Raw genomic sequence first — 24,115 nt, 5'->3', positions numbered from 1 at the left:
CTTGACATTGGTAAAGATAAATGTATAAGTAAGCAATAGACATTAATATACATTATTATAAATAGAAATACGAATATAAAAATCAGACATAAGGATAAAACCTATTTAAATATTTTTTAAAAGAAAGGGTTGGGGTCTTTTTTATTATTGGGTTAGAGGCAGGGTTTTCATTTTAAATAATATGAATGTAGATATTATTGTTACATATTTCTTAATATTGAGATATTAAATCGAGATAGAAATATATATATAAACACAAAATATAAGTAAATATAAATAATAGGAAGAGATGTAATGGAGAATACAAATAAGAGTATACATTAGTATACATTTTAAATGTAAAAGTGAATATCAACCTGGAAAATTGAATTTTAAAAAATATTTAAATACAGTTGAGAAGACTGAGGTTCTTTTTGGCTTTAATGTGGGTAGAGGCAGGGTTTTTATTTTAAATAATGTAAGTGTTACAGATGTAAAAATCCTAACACAGAAAGATATAATAAATATATAAAGATATGAGTAAAAGTATATAAAAATATAAGTAATAGGAACACATGTAACATAGAATATAAATTTATAAATAAATCGCTAAATATGAATGCAAAATCGATCATACATCAGTAAACATTTTAAATATAAATTTGAATTTATTTTTTTTTTAATTTAAATACAGTTGAAATGAAAGGGGTTTTTTTTTGCCATGTATGGGGTAGAGGTAGGGGTTTTATTTTGAGTACTGTGAGTGTTACAGAAGTAAAAATCCTAACAGAAATATATACTTACTATGTAAAAATATGTATAAAAATATAACAATAAATTTAAGTTTTAGGGATATATGCAATATGGAATAGAAATGTATTCATAAAAACAAATGTATAAATGGACAGTGTACATCAATATACCTTATTAAATAGAAATGTGAATATTAATATGAAAAAAAAATTTTTAAAAGATTTAATTTTTTTTTTTTAAAGAAATTGTTGGGGTTTTGTTTTGTTTTATCCTATTAGACTAGAGGCAGAAGTTTTTTTTTCCTCTTCCCGGTTGTTTTGGGGCATTTATTTCAGAGCAGTTTTCGGCGGGGGTCGCCCCTGTTGTTTTTTGCCGCCTTCGCTGCCCGCAGCCCCGAGGCGCGCTGCGGCCCCGGCTGGGGCGGGCGGCAGTGCTGCCGCCTTGTGGGCAGAGCGCGGTACTGCAGCCCTGCGCCCGAGAGGCCGCCACCTTGGGAGTGGCGCGTGGCGGATGTCGCGGACTTTTAATTGACCTTCTCAACAGGGCGGCGAAAAGGGCGGGGAAGTGGAGGACCGGGGTGGGTGTCAGTGGACTGCCTGCATGGAATACCGACCCCGGCGCGGCCCCGGTGGTATTTTCTGTGGCGTTTCAAGTGTACCCGACACATGCTGTGGTCTCAGCGGCGCCGCGGGCGGGCGTATTTCGGCGGGTTTGTGACAGGCATGTGGGTTAAACGCCTCGCTGTGCCGGGGTCCTGTCACGTCCGCCTTCCCGCCCTGAGGGAGCCGAGCCGGGGCGAATAGTTCCGAAGAGCCGAAGAGCCGAGTGTAGGCGAACGCAGCCGACTTGAGACGAAGAGCCGAGTGTAGCCGAACGCAGCCGACTTGAGACGAAGAGCCGAGTGTAGCCGAACACAGCCGACTTGAGACGAAGAGCCGATGATAGCCGAGTGTAGCCGACATTGGCCGCATTTAGACAAAGAGCCGAATATGACCGACTTTAGCCCAACCGGGCCGAGTTCAGCCGAAGAGCCGGAAAAGCCGAATTTAGACGAAAAGCCGAACCGAAACGATTTTAGACCTAAGCCGAACCAAGCCTAATTTAGCCGAGTTTATTTAAACAGAACTGAACGACGCCGCAGCGCTCTGCCCGCAGTGCGCCGGTGCAGACGGCAGGGGGCGCTGTATAAAGTGAGTATCAAATATCAACTATCTATAAGAAGGAATAAAAAGCTCTGTGTCACGTGCAGCAGTAGAAAATTTCAGGCTCCCAGGGAATAAATAGTTTTCTTTCAATCATTTTCGTTTTGGAGTTTTTTTACTCCCAGGTAGCCTGAAAGTTACTACTGCTGCTTTTTTATTCTAAAGCTAGAAAGGAAAACCAATATTAGAAATACAGGGAAAGAAAGGAAGAAAAAGAAAAAAAGATAATAAGGAAAGGAACTGAAAGGAAGAAAGAAGGAAGGACAGGCAGGGAGGAAGGAAGGAAGACATAAAAAAAAAAAAAAAAAAAACCAACAAAAAACAAACCCACAGAAAAAAAACTCGAGATGGGCGAGAAAACCGCCCCCCCCCCCAAAAAAAAAACCCCAAGATGGGCAAGAAAAATCCCAGAAATACCACAGGAAAAAAAAAAATAGGAAAAAAAAACCAAAACCAAAAACAAACAAAAAACCCCAAACAACAACAACAACAAGATGGGCAAGAAAAAAACGCAGAAGAAAACCCCAAGATGGGCAAGAAAAAGCCCAGAATAGAACCCCAAGATGGGCGAGAAAAATCCCAGAAAAAAAAACGGAAAAAAACCCTAAGAAAAACCCAGAAAAAAAACAACAGAAAAGAACCCAAAATGGGCAAGAAAAATCCCTGAAAACAGACCAGGGAAAAACCCCAAGATGGGCAAGAAATAAAATCAGAACAAAAAACCAAGATGGGGAAGAAAAAATCCAAGAAAAAAAAAAAAAAGAAACAAAAGAAAATGGCAAAGAAAAATCCAGAAAAACAGAAAAAAAAACCAAGGGGGCAAGATAAAACCAGAAAAAAACACCAAGATGGGCAAGAAGAAACGAAGAAAAAACCCCAACAAATGCCAGAAAAAAATCAAGGAAAAAGGGAGTAAAAGCCCCAAGAAACAAGGCAAGAAAGAGAGGCAATAAAGGCCACAAAAACTCAAGAAAAAAAAAAAAACAAAAACAAGAAATGCCAGAAAAAGGTACGAAAATGGTTCTGCCAGGTGCAATCAAGGTGAGCGGGTTCAGATTCAGGTCCAGGAGATGAACAAGTGTCAGATTAGCTTGGGGCACTGCTGTGCAATGCAGCTGTGACAGGATTTATGTTTAAATATACTTTAAATACATTGGGGATTGTTTGGCTTTTATTGGGGTATAGGCTGGAGATTTAATAAAAAATATAGAAATAGAAATCCAAATATATCGTATATATGTCGATATCAATAAATATTTAATATATATAAATATAAGTAAAAGAAATATATTGTGTCAAAAGAATATATCTATTATTCTATAAAAAGGTATTCTCTCCAATATATATAATATCTACAAATATAACAAATGAAAATTACAAATCTAGATGTGAATAGAATTATGACAAAATTATTTTTAAAATTTTAAATGTGTTTTAAATAAAGGGGTGTCTTTGCTTTTTATTTCGTTTTATTTTAAATAATATAAGTACTATAGAAATGTAAATCGACATACAGAAATATATAATAAATATATAGAGATAAAAAGATATAATGCCAAACTATGAATAGAAATAGAAATCTATGTAAGTAACATGAAGAGATGCAATATATAATACAATGCTTATTATACAGTAATATAAATTCTAAATATAAATGCGAATATAAATATGAAAAATATATGATGGGGGCTCGGAGCAGCCCAGGTGTGAGTGCGAGGATGATGGGGGCTCGGAGCAGCCCAGGTGTGAGTGCGAGGATGAGGAGGGGCCGGCTCCTGCCGGGGCCAGGCTGCTTTAGGGGGAGGCTTTGCCTCGGCTCCCTTTTGCACGGAGCTGCTCAGTGGAGGGGTTTATGGGGCGCTGCCGGCGCTGTCTCGTGGAAGGGCTGCGGGAGCTTCTCACAGGGTCGGGGGGACACCTGGATCCGCGCCTGGATCCGCGGAGCAGCGCTTAAAGGAGGCGCCGAGGGACGAATCTTTGTGCCGGGGAGCAGCAGCCGAACAGGTGAGCCCGTGTGGGTTTGGAGCGGGGAATTTTCTCCTTCCCCTTTGCAATTTCATCTTGCCGGTCCCTCCCCGGATCCCCAGGAACAAAAATGGAGCTTATGAAGACAAAAGGGATTAAGGAGAAGGAAGCAGCTCCTCTTCTCTTTTTGTCTGCGTTTGAACTGAGGGGATCCCTCTTGACTTGTGGTTTTAAGGGTGTTGATTGCGGGAAAAGCTGCCTTTTCCAGGCTGTTAGGGGTATCCCTGGGGTGACAGGGAATCCCTGCGTTCTATTCTAAGGGGAATGGGGAAAGTATTCTTGTGGTATTCTGGGTTTGATTTGAAGGCAGCCACCACATTTTCATCACCCTCGGGTTTAAATGGAGGGGCCAGCCCTTGTGTCCCTCCTTTTGAAGGGTTTGAATGGAGGTCGAAATCGCCCTTTGCCATCAGTCGAAGGCTTTCATTTGAGGAGCGCCCCTTCTTTTCTGCTGTCGTAGGGGGTGAAATTGGAGGGGAGAACACATTTCTTTGCCCTTGTTGGAGTGAGGTGCGCCCCGCCTGCGGCGTCGGTTTCGGGGTTGCGTTGCGGGGAGCCGCAGCTCCGGCAGCGTTTGCAGGGCTGCAATGGGGCTGTGCCGCTGCATCGGAGGGCGCTCGTCGTGCCCGCGGCCCGGCCCGGAACGTTCCCGCTCGGGAGCGCTGCCGGCACGGCCCGGGCGGCTGCCGGGGCGCACGGGGGATTCGGCGCGGCCGGGCCGGCCGAGGGCGGCGGTGGCGGAGCCGCGCCGGTGCGAGCCGAGGGGAGCCGGGCCGGGCCGGCCGAGGGCGGCGGAGGCGGCGCGGGCGCTGCTGCGCCGGCCCGGGCGGTGCCGGCCGCTCCGTCCGCTCCGGGCGCGGGGCCGGGGCGCCGCCGGGAGCGCCGGGCCCGGTGCCGGCCCCGCCGGGCAGGGGCAGCGGGCGGGGCTCCCCGGGACGGCGCCGGCCCCGCGTGCCGGAGCAGCCGCCGCAGGAGCCGCTTCCCTGCCGGGAGCCGCGCTCCGTCCGGGGCCGGCAGCGAGCGCGGGGTTCGGCCGCTCAAAGCTCGGCGGTGCCGCGGCTCGGAGGCGCTTTGGAGGCGTTGATTGCGTGGCTGGGTTCGGTTTGCAGCGGGCGTACGCTAAGGGATGCGGTGTTCTTCCCGAGCGGCACGGTTCTCGGTGCCGGTAGGGCTGGTAAAGGTTTGTTTTGGATTGGGTTTTGTAGTCGGATTTTTTTTTTTTTTCCTGGGTATTATGTTTAGAAGGGCGCGCAATGGTTTTTACGGGTCGTAGCGCGAAGCAGCGGTTCGCATTTTAATTCTGTTGCGGCGGCTTTTATTAGCGTGAGTGTGTAGTGTTTGTTTTGGGGGGCTTGGGGTAGCGTCGTGTCGTTCGTAGCCGCGGGTTTTTAATCTCGGTAATTGCATGTGTGTTTATCGTCTTCCAGGGCTTTTATGTGTTTGGTTTGTTCGATTGTAGTGTATGTTTTATGGTTACGGGTAATTTGGGGGACATGGTTTATGGTTACGTATGTCTTTAGTCTTTGTGTTTGTCTCTAGGTGGTATTTTTATTTTGATCGCTTGAGGCACTATGGGTTTATTCAGTTGGGAATAATTTTTTTGTTGCAGATTAAAGTTTATCTGTTTTTTGGTATTATTCTTGTTGTTGGTTTCTTTATTTTCTTTTGTTGTTGTTGTTGTCTTTTAATGTATTTGAGTATTGTTTATCAGGGTTTTTTTTGGGAACATGGATATTTATATGGTGGGTTTTTAAAGTATTTCTTTATTTGGGTAGTTAATTTCTTAGTTTTTAGTGGTTGAGATGTTTTTCCATTTTGTTAATTAGTTCAGGTTTTAACGTTATTTTTACAGAGGATTGTTTATTCTTTGAGTTAGTGTAGAGGTAGAATTTTGTAGAATTTTGGTTTTTTTTTTGTTTTTTTTTAGTAACGTTGAGGATGAGTGGCACTGTCTTGAGTTTAGTAGATTGGTTTGACTTTTTTTAAGTACTTTTTGTAATTTGCTGTGTGTGTTTCTATAGGATTTTCTTTTATTTTGGTTCCATTTTTCTGTCGTGATGAGAATTGTTATTGTAAAGAGTGTTCTTTGTTTTTTCGCTGACACTTGTTTGGCTGTTGGAGATTCCTTGATGTTTTTGGAAGATATTGGTGGGAATTTGGTGCTGTTTGTTCTGTCATTTCATTTAGGAATTGGATTTTAAATATACAATTATGACTCTAACTCTATTGAAACAAAAGAAATAGATGTGTAGCAATGGGAATGAGCCAATTTTATTTTTATATATTCGATCAATTTTTAAAATTTAACATGTAACTTAAGTCATTATATGTTTCAATAAGTTATTCTAATTATAGTAGAGTATTGTGTCTGTTTATAGATATATGAATTGAGAATATAAATGTAAATACGACCCAAACAAAAATACAAATATATAAATGTATTGCAACTATATGCAGATATATAAAAAATTTAATAATAAATTGTAAATGTAAAATAACATAAATTGATACATTATATAATACAAGTAATACTGTATATATCTTATTAAAAATATTATAGGAAATGGATATAAAATAGATATAAATATGGATGTGATCTATCTATCTATATATATCTATCATTTGTTGTATATTATGATAAATATAAATATTAAAAAAATTTAGGTAGTTTAAAATAATGAATGGTTTTGCTTTTTCTATGCCAAAGCAGGGGTTTTAGTATAAAAATGACAAATACAAATAATATAAAGGTAGAAATATAAGTATAGAAATATATAGTAAACACAGTAAAGATTTATATAAAAATTAGAAATATAAGGAAAAAGAAGTTGTAGCAGTAGATATGGTAAATAATTTAAAAAATAATTCCCGTATAGTTTTGAATAAGGTGCATATTATATATAGTTATTAATGTAATGCATCAATATAAACTATAAATATGAATTTGAATATAGTCATGCAAGCTATAACTATAAAAATATTTCAATATAGTGTAAAAGAAAGGGTTTTTTGTATGTATTGAGTTAGAAAGGGATTTTAATTTTAAATAATAAAAGTGTTATAGAAATAGAATTTAAAAAATATAAATATAGAATCAATACATAAAGATATTTATAAAACCACAAAAGATAAATAAATATTATTAGTAGGAATAGACATAATATAGTATAAGGAATAGACATAATATAGTGTATAAATGACATACTGCGTCCATGTCCACTATAAATATGCATGTGAATATAAATACGAAAAATAGAAATATCAAATGTATTTAAATCTAATTTAAAACAACGGGGCTTGTTTGGGTCATGTCGGGTAAGCGGCGGGTTTTTGGCATTTATTTCCGAGCAGTTTTTGTCGGGGGTCGCCCCTGTTGTTTTTTGCCGCCTTCGCTGCCCGCAGCCCCGAGGCGCGCTGCGGCCCCGGCTGGGGCGGGCGGCAGTGCTGCCGCCTTGTGGGCAGAGCGCGGTACTGCAGCCCTGCGCCGAGAGGCCGCCACGTTGGGAGTGGCGAGTCGCGGGTGTCGCGGACTTTTGGTTGACCTTCTCGAGATGGGGGCAGAAATGGCGCGTAAATTGAAGGCCCCAGTCCGTCTTCAGGGCTGCCTGCGTGTAAGACCGAAGCCGGCGCGGCCCCAGTGGGATTTTCTGTGGCGTTTTAGCTGTACCCGACACGCGCTGTGGTCTCAGCGGCGCCGCGGGCGAGCGTATTTCGGCGGGTTTGTGACAGGCATGTGGGTAAACGGGTCTCTGTGCCGGGGTCCTGTCACGGCCGCTTTCCCGCCCTGAGGGAGCCGAGCCGGGGCGAATAGTTCCGAAGAGCCGAAGAGCCGAGTGTGGCCGGAAAGAGCCGAGTTTCACCGAAGAGTCGAGTGTGGCCGGAAAGAGCCGACTTTCCCCGAAGAGCCGAGTGTGGCCGAAAAGAGCCGAGTTTCCCCGAGGAGCGCAGTGGAGCCGGAAACAGCCGAGTTTCACCGAAGAGCCGAGTGTGGCCAAAACAGCCGAGTTTACACCAAGAGCCGATGATAGCCGAGTGTAGCCGACACTGGCCGCTTTTAGACAATGTGCCGAATATGACCGAGTTTAGCCCAATCGTGCCGAGTTCGGCCGAAGAGCCGAACTGAAACGAGTTTAGACCAAGAGCCGAACCAAGCCGAATTCAGCCGAGTTTCATTCAACAGAACCGAACGCCGCCGCAGCGCTGTGCCTGCAGTGCGCCTGTGCAGACGGCAGGAGGCGCTGTGCCTGCAGTGCGCCGGGACAGACGACAGGGAGCGCTGGGGCTGCAGTGCGCCGGGACAGACGGCAGGGGGCGCTGTATAGAGTAAGTATCAAATATCAACTATCTATAAGAAGGGATTAAAAGCTCTATGTCACGTGCAGCAGTAGAAAATTTCAGGCTCCCAGGGAATAAATAGTTTTCTTTAAATCATTTTCGTTTTGGAGTTTGTTTTTTACTCCCAGGTATCCTGACAGTTTCTACTGCTGCTGTTTTATTCTAAAGCTAGAAAGATAAACCAAGATCAGAAATACAAGAAAGGGAAAGGGATAGGAAAGGAAAGGAAAGGAAGCAGGAGAGCAAGAGGGAAGGGAAGGGTTGAAAACCAGAGTGAAAAAAGAAAAAAGAGTTGGAGGGAAAAAGAGTGGGCATTCGGGAGGAGCGGTGCTGCCTCGGGTCCTTCCCCGCCCTGGGGCGAAGGAGCCGTTTGATGCCCGGGAGGGAGTGCAGCTCCCGGTGGCGCGGGAGGGCGCCGTGGCTGTCAGCCCGAGACTACAAGTCCCGGCAGGCCGTGCTGCCGGCGCGGCGTGTGACGCAACGGCTGACGCGGCCCGTGAGTGGCTGGCGTGCCAGGCGGCCGCGCGGGGCTGTGCGCGGGCAGCTGGCGGCGCCTCTCCCGCGCGGGACGGCGACGCTGGAGGGGCGAAGGCTCCGTGTGGGCGCCCGCGTGGAGCTGAGGAGCGCGGAAGGAGCGTCCGCCCGGTTCGTCGGCCTCACTCAGCGGTGCCGGGGGCGGGGGCGCTGCCGCCCGCCGATGGCGGAGGGCGAGGCGGTGCTTTGCTGCCGCGGGCCGGGAGCTGCGGGAGCCGCCGCGGGCGAGCGGCGCCGGGCGCTGCCGCGGTCCCGGTGGGGCGGCCGCCCTCGGGCTGGCGGAGGCGCCGGAGGAGCCCCCGAGCCGCAGCCGTCTCCCTCGGGCTGCTGCCGGTGCTGCGGGCGGAGGCGGCTCCGCCGCGTGTCGGGCGTTGCGAGCAGGGAGCGCTGCGACATCGGCGGCGTGACGGGGCTGCTGCCCGCGTTAGTGCTCGTGGCTCTTTGCGCCGTGGAAACGGACGGAGCGGCGCTGAGCGGTAAAGCCCGAGATGGCCGGGAGAATGCCCAGCGCGGGGAGCCGGCGGGCTGTACCCTTCGGATGGCCCAGGTGCGAGCTGCAAACTCATCGCCGCTTCCGCCCCTGCCCTCCCGAGCCCCAGGGAAAATGCTTTCCAGCATTGTCGAGCTTCTGAAAGACAAAACTTGTGATTTGACACTAGCATCCAGAAAAGGTTTCTGTCTAGATTAGCAAATGCCTAAATTGTTCTTGGTTACATCCCATGACCGGTTTTAGGCAGTGACTTTATACTGCTTTTAGGATGTTCTTGTACAATGGTGAGAAAAGTGGCAGGTCTGATAGTGGTTTCACTTTTTTCTACTTCACGTTCCATAAGATTCTTTTATCCAAGCACTTGTTTTAAAATTCTACTGTAGGCGTTTATGGTTCACTTTTTTTTTCTTTGCAGCACCCGTGACTTTTTTTTTGCTCTAAATCGGGAGTAAATATAGCTGAGTAAAATCACCTTGGTTTTCTTCCTTCTTTTATTAACTGAATTGTTTTTATTAAAAATCCTATTTGAATATGTAGAAAAAGTGGGGATGTCCTGTAATATATTCTAGCTTTTCTTGTTTCCAGGGTACCCAGAAAATATGTCTCCCTTAGAGTCCCACAGAAACGTTCTCAGTGCGATCTCTATCAAGGTATGTATTTCCAAGTAAGTGATCCCTTTAGATATTTGCCTGTGAATTACCTTTTCCTGTAATTGAGAGCTTGCGTTCTGTGGGTTTTATGATAAAGCTGTAAAACATGTAAAAATGGTTTTGCAAGTCTTAATCGTTGAAGGCAGCAAGAAGTGGATTTAGAGCCTGTTCTTGAGCAGACAAAGGGAAAAAGTGTGACTTTGATGCTGAACTTGTCATTTTTCATTGGACTTGTCTGGAATGATTTAAGAATAGAGAGAGCTAGAAAAAGAGAGAAATAGAATTGGTTCTTGAGCCCTCCTCAAATGCTCACCGTGATGCAGCGTAGAGCCGAAGGGAAGGGTGATGGAACAGAGCTCTGTGCTTTAGAAGGAAATAAATTTAAACCTGACCTCCACACAGAGTCTCACTAACTTCTGTTGTTTTAAAATACCAAATACGTTTAGGAAGTGTTGGAAGTTAGTATTTTGGGAAAGAAATGGCAGTTCCACAGAACATTCCATGGAACAGAGGCTCTGGGAACGATTCGTGTTGTAACTGCTGTCACTGCAATCAGTTGGTGGCTCAGCCTTGCAACGTGCACTTGGCCTTCTATAAAGCACTGTTTTGTTTGCCTTTCAGTGCTGTGAGTCTTGATAAATCGGAGAAGAGCCCAAGAGAAATTTTTCATCCCTTGATATAAAAGGTAGGAAGTGACTTGTTTTGGTTTGGTTCTTTTTCTTTATTATTTTCTGGAAATAAAAGTAATTAAGTATAGGTACTACTGGTTTGTTTCTTCCAGTAGCAGGTGATAATAATAGTAGTAGTACTAGTAAAAATAATAATAGACATAATAATAATAGTAATGTAATACTACTTACACTGTCTTTATCCATTGGTCTGGCCATTTCAAATCAAAACTTCTAAACACAAATCAAGCCATCATCCTTGTAGAATCTTTCACAGCAGTGGGCTAAAGATCCTGGTTTTGTTGACAGGATTTATTGGTTCTGGAAGAACAAGAGGGAAGTAGAAGCCTAACTACTTCTAGCTCACAGAGCCGTCCAGTGAACAGAGCTTTGTGTTTTGATGGGCTTGTGATGACTTTGAAATCAATTGCTCCTTACAGTAAAAAAAAAATTCATGTTTTTTTGAACGTGACAGCAGAAATACTTTTAGGCACCAACTGAATAATAATAGATCACCAATTTAAGTAAAAAATTCATGCTATACTATCAAAATTTAAAGGTAAATTATTATGTATTAGGTGATGGTATAAAGTGTATGTTCTCATGTGTAATGCAAAGATACATACGTACCTGAAAGTCCTTAGAGGAAACAAATTTTTATGTCTGCTGTTTGACTGTTTATCATACGATATTTGGTTTTCTTTCCCAGGGATGGGTGAATTTTAACTTTGGAGTCCTCTCTGCTAAGGATGCTCAGCTTACAGGTGATGAAATGTTCAGTAATGGTGAGTTTTTCACCTTCTCTTTAATTGCTGTGCTGATCTGAATAAGAAAAAAACAAAAGCAAGAGAAAAAAGAAGGATGGTTTATTATTTTTGATGCTGTTTTGTTTGTTTCCTCAGTATTTGCTGCAGCTCTGCGAACCCAAGCTTTGGGTTCCTTCTGTCCCACTGGGAGTTGCCCAATTTGGTTGCATCTGGTGAAATTCCCCCTGAGACCTTACAGAACTAGCTCAAACTGCGTGAGAGCCATTTGCAGTTCTCTCCAGACACCTGGAGAATGGGCGACGTTTCTGAGGATCCGGCGAGCGCGCTTCTGTCAAAACTCAGTCTGTGAAATTCCTGGGGAAAACCCTTCTGTGTCCTGAAGGGCTCAAACTCTGGTGAGGATGCAGTTATCAGGTGCTCACCTGGATGGTTCCAGCTCCCAAAGGTAACACTTGTACTCTTGCCCTGTAGTTTACATCTATTGTATTTTTGTTATTTTGCAAGATTTTTTGTCTTTGCAAAATATTGTGCATTTCACTCTTTGGAACCTCTCAGATGGTTCTTTGGTGCAGCACCACCCCATGGGACACTTGGCTGCTGTCCTGAAGGGGTTGGTCGCTGGAATTGTAAATCCTGGAGAGTTTATATGTCTTCTGTCCCCAGGCAGGTATCGTGGTTTGTTTCCTTTTGTTCTGTTGGTTAGGCGCTGCTTCTCGTTGCAAGTATGAATTTCAAACTGCCCTGTTCTTACTTTAACTGTTTTCCTGGTTCTCTCCGCACAGCAGGGAAAGACTCTCGTCTCCTTGCCGTCGGGCTCGGTGCTGTCCAAGAAGATGCAGAGACTAAAAAAATCCTAAGAAGCAAAATACGACTGCAGGGAAAAGAAGCTGGAGAGAACAGGAGGTGATATTGTTATCCTTACCCTGTATTAGAAACATCCGCTGTGCTTTGATGCTGGCAGCTGCCAGGGGCTTGTTAGCTCTTTGTAGGCAGGTGTAGGTGTTCACTTGTAGGTTTTTTCTCTGGACAAGTCAATTCAAACTTTGCTAAGCTTATATTTGCAGATTACTCTGTAGCACAGTCCAGCATGACATTTTTGAATGTTGTAAAAATCCCATGTTACTTGGAAATTGCTAATGAAGAGAAGCTTTAGGGGAAAATAAGATTTCAGGGTTGGAAGATGTGAGAAGAATTTTGTGGGGATGTTAGACTGAAGTAAAGCACACTTGAAGCTGGACTGGCACGCTGGCAGGTCCCCTATTAAACAGTAGTGCTGAGATTAGCCTGGGGGTTGCCCGTTGTTTCTGTAGAAATCAGTGTTTGCTGGTCTTCAGAGGTAAGCTGCTTTGAAAAGCTGGAAGGTGCAGCGTGCTGACAAGCCCCGTGCTTTGGATTAAAAGTAGATTTCGGAAGGGTCCTAAGCTTTTGTCTTTTCCTAGAAGTCGATGTAATCCTGTCGAGGGGTTTTTAATATAAATCTGTGTTGCCACGTCATCCATCAGAGCCCTGTTGTACTAATCATCATACAGATACAAAAGAGAAAATCAGACCCTGTCCCAACCACTTAGAGCCCAGAAGACGATTTCCTCGGGCTGCCATTTGCGTGCCATCGGTACTCACCACGAATTGACCCCTGTGGCTGTGACACAGCACCGGGACGCTGACGGAAGGAGGCTGGTGGCAGAGCCTGGAGGTCCCTGTCCCACGGGGAGGGAGAGGACGAGGCAGCGTCGCCTGCAGGGAGGGTCTCGTCCCCAGAGAGCAGCCGGCGACTCCATCCCTGCCCGGGGCTCCGGGTGCACCCTCGGGGAGGACGCCTGCCCTCAGGTTTCCCCCTGGGCACCCGGGGAGGGAACCAGGTCCATCCGTGTGGCAGCTGCAGGGCCTGCGGGCTCTGGGGCTCTGCAGCCGTGTGCCTTGTCACAGGGTGGCAGGGATGTGGCACTGCCCGGCCGCGCCGCTGGCCTCGGATCCTTGCTGCTTTCCTCCTGATCCCACATGGATGTACCAGCAGTCTTCTGTCTTTTCTTTAAAAGTGTCCTTGGGAGACTTCAAAGAGAGGGTAATCAGTGATGTCAAAGCCGACATATTTGACCCGTTGGCACTCCGGAGAAAAGACAAAAAGCTGCTTTGCATCCTTGTGCCTGCAAGTCATGAAGGGGCTGGGCGAGGTCACTGAGGCTCTGAGATGGAGGTGAGTTTGCATTCCAGTTTATTGGAACGGAGGCTCATCAGAAGTTTCCTCGGCTATCCAAGGCACAGAGCCCCGGAGCCGAGCGAGCCTGAGCTGCTGCGTGCTTGCTGTGAGCTTTGGGGTGAGCGGGCATCGTTGCAGGCCTGGGATGGATTGAAATGCGCTGAGGAAAGCAGAGGCAGGGAGGGAGGGAAATGCTCTGTTAACTTGTGCCAATTCTTCTGTCAGACTCATCACGGCGGGACAGCGTGAGGACTGAAAGTGTAAGAAGATGTGGAGGGAAACAGAGAACCTGACAGGAGCATCGGACGCACGAGTGCACGAATTTTGCTTTTTGCTTGGATGTAAACTCAGGAGTTGAAAGGAATTTGGGAGTGAGAAGGGACATTTTAGAAGGAGAAGGAAAAAAAGAAGTTGTTGTTGTTGTTGCAGTCCTGGCAAAATCTTTTCTTCTAGCTAATAAAAGAAGTTAGCTTAAAAAACAAAAAGAAAAAAATGTAGTGGTTTTTTTTTTTTCCTTCACTATTATATTCATTGGTGGTATATGGTGTGTTGTTTTATTTCTTGGTATTATTAACTCTGTGTAAATTGTTTTTTGAGTGAAGCTGACTTTCTGGATTGGTTGGTTTGTATTTGAGGCAGGATTAATTTCAATAGGATTCTTTCATAGATTTCTGATGGGTATTACTGGGATTTTGGTTTTGTTTGTTGTATGCATAAACATAGAGCTTTGGTAGGGCCAGCTGGGCTGCTGGAGTTTTGGGTGTGAATTTATTAGATGGCTTTTGTTAGATGCAGTTTTTAATTTTTGAAATGTTTTTCAATGTAGTGGTCTTAAGGTGGTTTTTAAGAATTCCTTGTATTGTTTTCTGTTGTTTGTAGTTGGTGTATGATAAGGGATGTGGTGTGACTTCTTGAACGCTCTGGTTTTGGTGTTCCTAAGTTGTGATTTCTTTCTGGTTCGATAGTTTTTTTTGTTTTTATTTTTTGGGACAGGGGCATTTATATGGTGGGTTTTTATAGACAATACGTTTTTTAATTTAGGCAGTGATATTTTTTAGTATTTTAATAGTTTAGATTTTTTATTTTCATGGTTTTAATTATTTTTTTTAATTTTTTCAAATAGCTTGTATAGATGATAGGTTGTTATTTGTGCATGAGCATAAAGGTAGAGCTTTGGGGACTTTTTTTAGTAATGTTCAGGGTCAGTTGTACAGTTTTGAGTCTCGTGAGTTGGTTTGATTTAATTTTTAATGGGTGTTTGTTTTTATTAGCAGTTGTGTCATTTTCAAGGTGTATTTGAGTTTTTTTGGGGTTTTTGAGATACTGGTTTAGGAGGAAGTTTATGATGAGCATGTGCAGAGGTTTTGGGCTACTTTATAGTGGGATTTAAAGTTGATTTACAGTTAGGTTTATTTGAGTTTTTATTGGGGTTCAGTGACGTTGTGGGATGTTTGTTCCGTTAGTGATAGAAATAGGTTTTGTTCTGATGTGCTGCGACGGGACGGGCGTGTGCTGCGTGCCGGCGCTGACAAAGGTACGGTATCGCTGTGGCTCCGGTGTGTCGGGTTAGTGAACTTGTATGGTTTAATATAGAGATGAAAATAGCAATAAATATGAATTTAAAAATAAATCTAAAATTAGAGTGGTAAACATAAATATAGATAACAGATACATACATAAAACTATAATACATGGTATATAATTGGAACATATTATCATATCGGTAAATGATAGTCTATTTTTTATGTATATATATATATACAAAGATACATAAATATAGATTGTAAAAATAAAAATATTTAAATAGAGTAAAAGTAAATTGGGGGTTTTATTAGGTTATAGGCTGGGGTTTTTAAATAAATGATAGAAATAAAATATAAATTCAGATATACAAATATATATAGAAATACAAATATCTATACATATTTAATTTAAATAAATAGAAGTAAAAAAATATATATAATACAGAAAATATATATCTATGATTCTATTAGAAGGTATTCTCTCTAATATATATAATATCTATGAATAAAATAAATAAAAATATCCATATAAATATCATTCTAATTTTGAAAAATAAATTTACTTCCTAAATTTTAAATCTGGTTCAAATAAAGGGGTGTCGTTGGTTTTTATTTGGTTAGAGGCAGGAGTTTTATTTTAAATAATATAAGTAATATAGAAATGTGGATCTGAAGATAGAAATATATAATAAATATATAAAGAGAAATTGCTAAAGCATGAATATAAATGTATATATAAATATATGTAAGTAATATGAAGAGTTGTAGTACAGAATATAAATAACATTATACGGGAATATAAATATAAAAATATGTAAATATAGTTTAAAAGAAAGGGAATGTTTTGGCTTTTATTGAAGTGGAGGCAGGGGTTTGATTTTGAATATTATAAGTGTTAGAGAAGTAAAAATCTTGACGCAGAAATATTTAATCAATGTATAAAAATATATAAATAACTACTCGCATCAGATGTAGTATAGAATGTAAATTTATTTATAACTTGACATTGGTAAAGATAAATGTATAAGTAAGCAATAGACATTAATATACATTATTATAAATAGAAATACGAATATAAAAATCAGACATAAGGATAAAACCTATTTAAATATTTTTTAAAAGAAAGGGTTGGGGTCTTTTTTATTATTGGGTTAGAGGCAGGGTTTTCATTTTAAATAATATGAATGTAGATATTATTGTTACATATTTCTTAATATTGAGATATTAAATCGAGATAGAAATATATATATATATATAAACACAAAATATAAGTAAATATAAATAATAGGAAGAGATGTAATGGAGAATACAAATAAGAGTATACATTAGTATACATTTTAAATGTAAAAGTGAATATCAACCTGGAAAATTGAATTTTAAAAAATATTTAAATACAGTTGAGAAGACTGAGGTTCTTTTTGGCTTTAATGTGGGTAGAGGCAGGGTTTTTATTTTAAATAATGTAAGTGTTACAGATGTAAAAATCCTAACACAGAAAGATATAATAAATATATAAAGATATGAGTAAAAGTATATAAAAATATAAGTAATAGGAACACATGTAACATAGAATATAAATTTATAAATAAATCGCTAAATATGAATGCAAAATCGATCATACATCAGTAAACATTTTAAATATAAATTTGAATTTTTTTTTTTTTAATTCAAATACAGTTGAAATGAAAGGGGTTTTTTTTTGCCATGTATGGGGTAGAGGCAGGGGTTTTATTTTGAGTACTGTGAGTGTTACAGAAGTAAAAATCCTAACAGAAATATATACTTACTATGTAAAAATATGTATAAAAATATAAAAATAAATTTAAGTTTTAGGGATATATGCAATATGAAATAGAAATGTATTCATAAAAACAAATGTGTAAATGGACAGTGTACATCAATATACCTTATTAAATAGAAATGTGAATATTAATATGAAAAAAAAATTTTTTTAAAAGATTTAATTTTTTTTTTTTTTTTAAGAAATTGTTGGGGTTTTGCTTTGTTTTATCCTATTAGATTAGAGGCAGAAGTTTTTTTTTCCTCTTCCCGGTTGTTTTGGGGCATTTATTTCAGAGCAGTTTTCGGCGGGGGTCGCCCCTGTTGTTTTTTGCCGCCTTCGCTGCCCGCAGCCCCGAGGCGCGCTGCGGCCCCGGCTGGGGCGGGCGGCAGTGCTGCCGCCTTGTGGGCAGAGCGCGGTACTGCAGCCCTGCGCCGAGAGGCCGCCACGTTGGGAGTGGCGCGTCGCGGATGTCGCGGACTTTTAATTGACCTTCTCAACAGGGCGGCGAAAAGGGCGGGGAAGTGGAGGACCGGGGTGGGTGTCAGTGGACTGCCTGCATGGAATACCGAAGCCGGCGCGGCCCCGGTGGTATTTTCTGTGGCGTTTCAAGTGTACCCGACACATGCTGTGGTCTCAGCGGCGCCGCGGGCGGGCGTATTTCGGCGGGTTTGTGACAGGCATGTGGGTTAAACGCCTCGCTGTGCCGGGGTCCTGTCACGTCCGCCTTCCCGCCCTGAGGGAGCCGAGCCGGGGCGAATAGTTCCGAAGAGCCGAAGAGCCGAGTGTAGGCGAACACAGCCGACTTGAGACGAAGAGCCGAGTGTAGCCGAACACAGCCGACTTGAGACGAAGAGCCGATGATAGCCGAGTGTAGCCGACATTGGCCGCATTTAGACAAAGAGCCGAATATGACCGACTTTAGCCCAACCGGGCCGAGTTCAGCCGAAGAGCCGGAAAAGCCGAATTTAGACGAAAAGCCGAACCGAAACGATTTTAGACCTAAGCCGAACCAAGCCTAATTTAGCCGAGTTTAATTAAACAGAACCGAACGACGCCGCAGCGCTCTGCCTGCAGAGCAACGGTGCAGACGGCAGCGGGCGGTGTATAAAGTGAGTATCAAATATCAACTATATATGCGAAGGAATAAAAAGCTCTGTGTCATGTGCAGCAGTAGAAAATTTCAGGCTCCCAGGGAATAAATAGTTTTCTTTAAATCTTTTTAGTTTTGGGGTTTTTTTACTCCCAGGTAGCCTGAAAGTTACTACTGCTGCTTTTTTATTCTAGAGCTAGAAAGGCAAACCAAGATTAGAAATACAAGAAAAGGAAAGGGAAAGAAAAAAAAGGAAAAAAATGGAAAAAAGGAGAGGAGAGGAGAGGAGAGGAGAGGAGAGGAAAGGAAAGGAAAGGAAAGGAAAGGAAAGGGAAAAGGAAAAGAGTGAAAAACAGAGTTAAAAAAAAGAAAAAGAGTTGGAGGGGAAAAGAGAGGGCATCCGGGAGGAGCGGTGCTGCCTCGGGTCCTTCCCCGCCCTGGGGCGAAGGAGCCGTTTGATGCCCGGGAGGGACTGCAGCTCCCGGTGGCGCGGGACGGCGCCGTGGCTGTCATACCGAGACTACAACTCCCGGCAGGCCCTGCTGCCGGCGCGGCGTGTGACGCAGCGGCTATCGCGGCACATGAGTGGCTGGCGGGCCGAGACTACAACTCCCGGCAGGCCCTGCTGCCGGCGCGGCCTGTGACGCAGCGGCCGACGCGGCCCGGCATTTTTCTCTAAATCGGCAGTAAATACAGCTGAGTAAAATTAGCTTGGTTTTCTTCCTTCTTTTGTAACTGAATAGTTTTTATTAAAAATCCTATTTGAATATGTAGAAAAAGTGGGGATGTCCTGTAATATATCCTAGCTTTTCTTGTTTCCAGGGTGCTCAGAAAACATGCGTCCCTTAGAGTCCCTCAGAAAGGTTCTCAGTGCGATCTCTACCAAGGTATGTATTTACTAATAAGTGATCCCTTTAGATATTTGCCTGTGTACCTTTTCTTGTAATTGAGAGCTTGCGTTCTGTGGGTTTTATGATAAAGCTGTAAAACATGTAAAAATGGTTTTGCAAGTCCTAATCGTTGAAGGCAGCAAGAAGTGGATTTAGAGCCTGTTCTTGAGCAGACAAAGGGAAAAAGTGTGACTTTGATGCTGAACTTGTCATTTTTCATTGGACTTGTCTGGAATGATTTAAGAATAGAGAGAAGTAGAAAAAGAGAGAAATAGAATTGGTTCTTGAGCCCTTCTCAAATGCTCACCACGATTCAGTGTAGAGCCGAAGTGAAGGGTGATGGAACAGAGCTCTGCGCTTTAGAAGGAAATAAATTTAAACCTGACCTCCACACAGAGTCTCACTAACTTCTGTTGTTTTAAAATACCAAATACGTTTAGGAAGTGTTGGAAGTTAGTGTTTTGGGAAAGAAATGGCAGTTCCACAGAACATTCCATGGAACAGAGGCTCTGGGAACGATTCGTGTTGTAACTGCTGTCACTGCAATCAGTTGGTGGCTCAGCCTTGAAATGTGCACTTGCCCTTCTATAAAGCACTGTTTTGTTTGCCTTTCAGTGCTGTGAGTCTTGATAAATTGGAGAAGAGCCCAAGAGAAAGTTTTCATCCCTTGATATAAAAGGTAGGAAGTGACTGTTTTTGGTTTGGTTCTTTTTCTTTATTATTTTCTGGAGGTAAAAGTAATTAAGTATAGGTACTACTGGTTTGTTTCTTCCAGTAGCAGGTGATAATAATAGTAGTAGTAATAGTAAAAATAATAATAGAAATAATAATAATAGTAATGTAATACTACTTGAACTGTCTTTATCCATTGTACTGGCCATTTCAAATGAAAACTTCTAAACACAAATCCAACCATCATCCTTGTAGAATCTTTCACAGCAGTGGGCTATAGATCCTGGTTTTGTTGACAGGATTTATTGGTTCTGGAAGAACAAGAGGGAAGTAGAAGCCTAACTACTTCTAGCTCACAGAGCCGTCCACTGAACAGAGCTTTGTGTTTTGGTGGGCTTGTGATGACTTTGAAATCAATTGCTCATTACAGTTAAAAAAAAATTCATGTTTTTTTGAACGTGACAGCAGAAATAACTTTAGGCACCAACTGAATAATAATAGATCACCAGTTTAAGTTAAAAATTCATGCTATACTATCAAAATTTAAAGGTAAATTATTATGTATTAGGTGGTGGTCTAAAGTGTATGTTCTCATGTGTAATGCAAAGATACATACGTACCTGAAAGTCCTTAGAGGAAACAAATTTTTATGTCTGCTGTTTGACTGTTTATCATACGATATTTGGTTTTCTTTCCCAGGGATGGGTGAATTTTAACTTTGGAGTCCTCTCTGCTAAGGATGCTCAGCTTACAGGTGATGAAATGTTCAGTAATGGTGAGTTTTTCGCCTTCTCTTTAATTGCTGTGCTGATATGAATAAGAAAAAAACAAAAGCAAGAGAAAAAAGAAGGATGGTTTATTATTTTTGATGCTGTTTTGTTTGTTTCCTCAGTATTTGCTGCAGCTCTGCTCACCCAAGCTTTGGGTTCCTTCTGTCCCACTGGGAGTTGCCCAATTTGGTTGCATCTGGTGAAATTCCCCCGAGACCTTACAGAACTAGCTCAAACTGCGTGAGAGCCATTTGCAGTTCTCTCCAGACACCTGGAGAATGGGCGACGTTTCTGAGGATCCGGCGAGCGCGCTTCTATCCAAACTCAGTCTGTGAAATTCCTGGGGAAAACCCTTCTGTGTCCTGAAGGGTTCAAACTCTGGTGAGGATGCAGTTATCAGGTGCTCACCTGGACGGTTCCAGCTCCCAAAGGTAACACTTGTACTCTTGCCCTGTAGTTTACATCTATTGCATTTTTGTTATTTTGCAAGATTTTTTGTCTTTGCAAAATATTGTGCATTTCACTCTTTGGAACCTCTCAGATGGTTCTTTGGTGCAGCACCACCCCATGGGACACTTGGCTGCTGTCCTGAAGGGGTTGGTCGCTGGAATTGTAAATCCTGGAGAGTTTATATGTCTTCTGTCCCCAGGCAGGTATCATGCTTTGTTTACCTTTGTTCTGTTGGTTAGGCGCTGCTTCTCGTTGCAAGTATGAATTTCAAACTGCCCTGTTCTTATTCTAACTGTTTTCCTGGTTCTCTCCGCACGGCAGGGAAAGACTCTCGTCTCCTTGCCGTCGGGCTCGGTGCTGTCCAAGAAGATGCAGAGACTAAAAACATCATAAGAAGCAAAATACGACTGCAGGGAAAAGAAGCTGGAGAGAACAGAAGGTGATATTGTTATCCTTACCCTGTATTAGAAACATCCGCTGTGCTTTGATGCTGGCAGCTGCCAGGGGCTTGTTAGCTCTTTGTAGGCGGGTGTAGGTGTTCACTTGTAGGTTTTTTCTCTGGACAAGTCAATTCAAACTTTGCTAAGCTTATATTTGCAGATTACTCTGTAGCACAGTCCAGCATGACATTTTTGAATGTTGTAAAAATCCCATGTTACTTGGAAATTGCTAATGAAGAGAAGCTTTAGGGGAAAATAAGATTTCAGGGTTGGAAGATGTGAGAAGAATTTTGTGGGGATGTTAGACTGAAGTAAAGCACACTTGAAGCTGGACTGGCACGCTGGCAGGTCCCCTATTAAACAGTGGTGCTGAGGTTAGCCTGGGGGTTGCCCGTTGTTTATGTAGAAATCAGTGTTTCCTGGTCTTCAGAGGTAAGCTGCTTTGAAAAGCTGGAAGGTGCAGCATGCTGACAAGCCCCGTGCTTTGGATTAAAAGTAGATTTCAGAAGGGTCCTAAGCTTTTGTCTTTTCCTAGAAGTCGATGTAATCCTATCGAGGGGTTTTTAATTCTGTGTTGCCATGTCATCCATCAGAGCCCTGTTGTACTGATCATCATACAATTACAAAACAAAACATCAGACCCTGTCCCGACCACTTAGAGCCCAGAACACGATTTCCTCGGGCTGCCATTTGCGTGCCATCGGTACTCACCACGGAAGCGAGCTGGGGATTGTTGCACCCGTTGGGAACAAACCGCTTCTCGTCACACAGAAATGGAATTGGGACGACGCCTCGCCCAGCCCCTCTCTGCCATCAGCTCCTGAATCTGCAGCAGAGCAGTTCCAGTCCATGCAGGCACGTGTAATCCAGCTCCTGATGATCTGAGCGCACGGAGCAGCGCTCAGCTGCTGTGGGGGGCTCAGGGAGGGCAGAGTGTGCATTGTCATCTTCCTGAACCTACAGACGAATCCAAGTCAGAATCCACAGCGTGGAAATCAGTCGCATATATGCTAAATAAAACTTGCAGGTTTATTTAAGAATTGTTTCTGCTTGTTCTTTGTTGTGCTTCTGTGCTTAGAAAACCTCCCTTTACAATCAGTTCAGTCCATCAGTTGAACCTTTGTTTGCAGACCCTCAGTGAGCAGAATTTGTTGCAGACTCAGTGCACGCTGTGCTGGCCTCCTGGGAGTGTGAGGAGCTCATGTGTGCTACTTTTTGCTTTAGGACGCTCTAAGGTATTTATTCCTTTTGGGATACATGATGAGAATTCCCAAGAGAGGTAGTTATAAGGTATGACATCGGGAAAAAGCCTGTGTGGTTGGAATGTTGTTGCTGTCAAAAGTTAATTTTTCCTTCTTTCTTAGCCAGTAGTTAGCTTTTTGCTTAATTTTTGTGGTATCAGTATTTTATTGTCTAAAAAATTGCTTCAAAATAACTTCGGTGGTTGGTGTTGGCCACCAGTACCTTGTTCAGATTTGCCTATTTGCTTGTAGCTGAAATGTTCACATCTTGTTTATCATTCTATTTAAGAAACTGCTGCCCAGCCAACTAATAACTGAATATCCATCTGTCTAGGACACGGGGAGAGGATTTAGGTAATGTCTTTATTTCCAGAAAAAAGTTCCAGTGTAGTTTCTAAATAGAGGAGAAGGGGGTGAAGACTCGGGGCTCTGATGCCGTTGGGGCACCCCAAGGTCCCCAGGAGAGGGGGCCCCACTGCGGTGCAGGAGCAGGTGTGTTCTCATGTAATATTGAACAAATTATAAATATAAATATGAAAATTATAAACATGAAAATATTTTTAAAATACTTAAATAAAGCGGGTTTTCTTTATTGGTCAATAGGCAGTGTTTTGATTGTAAAAATTATAAATGCAAATAATATAAAGGTAGAAATCTAAGTTTAGAAATATATAATAAATACATACAGATAAATATAAAAATTTAAAATATCAGAAAAAATTAGTTGTAGCAGTAGATATTATACATAATTTAAATAATGATTTAAATCTATTTTAAAATTTTATATATATATCATTATTAATGTAATACATCCAAAGAAACGATAAATTAAAATATGAATGTATAATTATACAAAGTATAAATAAAAAACATTTCAATATCCTTTAAAAGAAGGGGTTTTTTTATTTATTTGGTTAGAGACGGGGTTTTTATTTGGAATAATGGAAGTATTATAGAAGTATAAAACTAAATATAGAAATATACAGTCAATATAGAAAGATATTTGTAAAAACACGAACGACGCCTCCTTCGGCCGAATGGAACGAGCTCAGCCGAACCAAGGCGAGACCGGCGGAACCTGACGGCCTCGAGCGAACCGAGGCCAGGCTTGCGAGGCTGCCTGAACGGAGCCGAGCTCAGCCGAACCGAGCCCGCTGCTCTCGTGCGCGCTAATTAGCGCGAGTGCGGTCACTGCCCAATGAGCTCCTGTGCCACCCCGCGCTCCCGGTCGTGTCCGTGCGATGGCCGGGCCGCCCGCGGGACGCGGCAGGAGGAGAGCCCCGAGGCGGGCGAGTTTAACGTGAGGCGGCGCCGCTTGCCCGCCCTCAGGGAGCCGAGCCGAGGCGAGCTCAGCCGAACGCGGAGAGAGCGGCTCCGAGTTGGGCCGAAGCGAGCCGAGCCGCGCCGAGGGCAGAGACCGGCTCCGAGTTCGGCCGAAGAGAGCCGAGGCGCGCCGGGCGCACTGATCGGCTCCGAGTTCGGCCGAAGCGAGCCGAGGCGCGCCGAGCGCAGAGAGCGGCTCCGAGTTCGGCCGAAGCGAGCCGAGGCGCGCCGAGCGCAGAGACCGGCTCCGAGTTCGGCCGAAGCGAGCCGAGCCGCGCCGAGCGCACAGAGCGGCTCCGAGTTCGGCCGAAGCGAGCCGAGCCGCGCCGAGCG

General features: G+C 43.1%; 2 long non-coding RNA genes across 4 annotated transcripts; both read left to right on the top strand.

The window, feature by feature from the left end:
- The first annotated feature begins 9,192 nt into the window (after positions 1-9,192).
- On the top strand, positions 9,193-23,059 carry LOC132071416 (uncharacterized). Of its 3 annotated transcripts, none has more exons than XR_009418105.1 (7): positions 9,193-9,375; positions 9,904-9,968; positions 19,502-19,565; positions 20,258-20,333; positions 20,451-20,759; positions 21,100-21,217; positions 21,812-23,059. It is a non-coding gene; the product is annotated as an uncharacterized LOC132071416 (long non-coding RNA). The 3 variants fall into 3 exon arrangements; XR_009418104.1 differs by lacking the exons at positions 9,193-9,375; positions 9,904-9,968 and adding exons at positions 17,785-18,015; positions 18,819-18,883; XR_009418103.1 differs by lacking the exons at positions 9,193-9,375; positions 9,904-9,968 and adding an exon at positions 18,644-18,883.
- LOC132071419 (uncharacterized) lies at positions 10,614-11,777 on the top strand. The gene is made up of 3 exons (XR_009418108.1): positions 10,614-10,653; positions 11,346-11,421; positions 11,539-11,777. It is a non-coding gene; the product is annotated as an uncharacterized LOC132071419 (long non-coding RNA).
- Positions 23,060-24,115: the final 1,056 nt, after the last annotated feature.

Source organism: Ammospiza nelsoni, chromosome 3, assembly GCF_027579445.1.
Source record: "Ammospiza nelsoni isolate bAmmNel1 chromosome 3, bAmmNel1.pri, whole genome shotgun sequence".
NCBI classification, from domain to species: domain Eukaryota; kingdom Metazoa; phylum Chordata; class Aves; order Passeriformes; family Passerellidae; genus Ammospiza; species Ammospiza nelsoni.
Note: the sequence above shows the minus strand (reverse complement) of the source record. Positions and strands in the feature narration are given on the sequence as shown.